The 2,841-nt window shown below is 49.9% G+C and overlaps 1 protein-coding gene across 1 annotated transcript in view; it reads left to right on the top strand.

Moving 5' to 3' along the window:
* Positions 1–732: 732 nt before the first annotated feature.
* Positions 733–2,841, top strand: part of jcada (junctional cadherin 5 associated a) — a 28,590-nt gene continuing 26,481 nt past the window's right edge. Inside the window, exon 1 of the mRNA XM_024280222.2 lies at positions 733–905. The gene's annotated coding sequence lies outside the window, so the exon portion shown is untranslated. The remainder of the gene's footprint in view (positions 906–2,841) is intronic.

Here is a 2,841-nt window from a genome sequence, read left to right as displayed (position 1 = left end):
TGACCCAGAAGAACTTGAGCTCTACAGAACAATCCAAACAAATCAGCTGGTAAACCTCTAAATGACAGTGATGGAGCTAGAACATTTTATACAGGGGGCAGACGACTTTGGAACGGTAGCTAAAACAGTGGGGTGGACGGCATTACAAATGAAAGGGTTAAAAATACTTAATTTCAAACAGTTTTTATTTTATTTAAGTGTTTATATTCCTTAAAGAACTTTGTAATGAGGATTTCTTAATCTTTGTTAATAATTATTTTAATGTCGTCCAAAAAACTGAGGGGCAAGAGGAGTCCACCCACTTGCCCCCCATAGCTCCGCCCCTGATACCTACAGAAATTAAAACCACACATGGAAAGAAACATGTGAAAACACTGACGAAATAAAACATGATGCAATTCTCCACGTCATCAAAATGTATTGATCTGGACAAATTAAATAAAGGAAGTTTTACCAGTCAAACATGGTGGTGGTACTATTATAGTGAGGGATAGCATTGAAGAAGATTGATGCAATATGCATTTTTTTATTATTATATATTTTAAAATATGTTTTATTAATTAATCCCTTAAAAATGTTTTCTATTTTCATGATCTATACAAAAATACCCACAAAAAAATAAATAAAACTGTTTACCAAGTGTTGGTCCTTAATGTTATTATTATGGGCTATAGAGTCGGTCTGAAATGACGTGGATCTGTTGGATGACTTTGTCAAAGCAGCTCAGAGAGTGAAGTGACCTTCTTGCTGCGCGGATCCAGCTGCCTCCCAGTTCCAGAGGAGGGATGTTTCCACGCAGCTGTGGGGAAGGAAGGGGGGCCGTTCCCTCAGCAGATCCCAGCTCAGTCCGTCCAGAGCAGCGGCGGGGATGAGCGCGGGGGAGCACGCAGCGGCGCATTTCGCAGGTAAAACTGGTCGACGGGGACGCGAATTTGTGTTTTTGTTATTTTTCGGGGCTTTTCTCCTCGCGCCGCGACGCGCGCGGAGGCGAGCCAGACGGAGGCGGAGAGTCGCCCCCAACAATTCCAGAGGTCCCTCAACTTGCAGGCGAGCCGATGCGACCCAGCTGTCAAAGCTGGAGCCCCGGAACCCACATGGTGACAGTTGGTGGAGGAGGTGAAGCCGCAGGAGGAGCAGCTCCGTATCGCTGTTGTTATTTGGTAACTTGAAGCGTGCGCGGCGGGGAGCGCCTGCCTTGCCTGCCTGGCTGTCTGCGCGCCCGTCTGCGTGCGTGCGTGTGCGGATGCGCTCCGATCAGCTGAAGGTTACAGACTGCTGATGGAGCTAGCCTTGGCTAGCCTTAGCTCCGCCGCCGAACAGAGGCCAAACTCCGCTCCAATCGCGCGCATTTCTTGGTCCGTGCCGGCGCGCGCACGTTTGGAGGAGAACAACACTGAAGGGTGCGGGGGCGCCGCGTGGATTCGGCGTGTTGTGTTTCACACTGGCATCAGCTGTAACTTATAGGAATGCTTTGCTCCATTTCTCCTGTTTGAACCATGGCGCGCGCGCGGGTGATGTGGGGCAGCTGATCTGTCGAGAAATCCTGAATTCCACGCAGGACCTTCATCCATCCTTTGCTGGTTGATTGGTTTATTTTTTATTATTATTTTGGTCAAATTCTCCAGCAGACAGATGTTCAGAGGGAAACACCAGAGATCTGGTCCACCTTCCCTTCCACAGCATCCAGCCCATCAATCATCTCCCAACAACACCATGACAGTACCCAGGCCCCACTGTGTGCCAGCTCTCTGTTCTGCTGGGTGCAGAGGGATACCATATGCAAATAGCTCTTGGCAAGCGGCGTGCCAAGTTTAGGCTGCTTTGATGTGTGCATGTTGTCACTTTGTCACACCTGGAGGATGCATGTGTGCGTGATCGTGGCTGCAGCCTGACCTCCCTCCTTCGTCCTCCTGCAGGATCCTCGTCTGGCTGTCACTGTTGCAGACGATTCCAGAGGATTTGTGCATTTGAGCGTTTTGTTCCACGATGGTAGAAAAACACGCCGCTCTCCTCTGCCCTCGCACTCCAAAGGGCTACTATCACCCAAATAGCTGCTGTCACTTGGGGACCTCTACAGGCCGGATTCCTACCTCTTCTTATTTTTGTGTTTTATTCGATAAAAGAAGTCGCTTTTATTAACAAATACGATGCTTTTCGGAGTATTTATGGCGACCCTGCGGATGCTTCCCAGGAGTCTGCTCCTTCCCACCAAAGACCTTTCATAGCTCAGTGAGCTTACATCAAAAGCTGTTAGTAAATGTCAGCAAAGAGATATTTCCCCATCGCCGGACTCAACCGGAGCTTAGGGAAATGCATGTGAAATAAATATATATAAGTGTGGCATTAATGGCTGGCTCTGTTCAGGCGTGAGCTCCAGGGGTGTGTGGCTGGTGTTTCACACATCCCAGAGACAGGGATGGGGTGAGAACTCAAGGCCGGGGCTGGATGCCCCGAGGAGGTTAGGGTGTGGAGTACGCTGGAATGGGAAGGAAGCGGTTCATTAATTCCATCCAGCAGTGAAAGCAAAAGGGTTGGTCAGCGAAACTAAAGGGGGGGCTTGGAAAGGACTTATACTGGTTCAGCTTTCAAGTGTGTGCCAGATAGCTCCTTCTTTGGAGCGCGTGTGCGCCGATTAGATCAGGAATCGGCGGCTGCAGACAGCTCTGTTTTCTCTCTGTCAATCTCGCCGTTTCTAGGCCAAGCTGCACGTCAGGGAGGATGAGTTCGTCTGCCGGCGGGGAGCCGGAGCCTGGAAAAGTCATGTGATGCTGCCCGGCTACAGGGATCCCCTCTTAGGTCCTAGGTGATGTCAGAGGAGAGGTGACGCAGACAGCGGGGGGC

The sequence above is a fragment of the Oryzias melastigma genome, linkage group LG20, assembly GCF_002922805.2.
Source record: "Oryzias melastigma strain HK-1 linkage group LG20, ASM292280v2, whole genome shotgun sequence".
NCBI lineage: Eukaryota > Metazoa > Chordata > Actinopteri > Beloniformes > Adrianichthyidae > Oryzias > Oryzias melastigma.
This window is presented reverse-complemented; position numbering and strand designations above follow the sequence as displayed.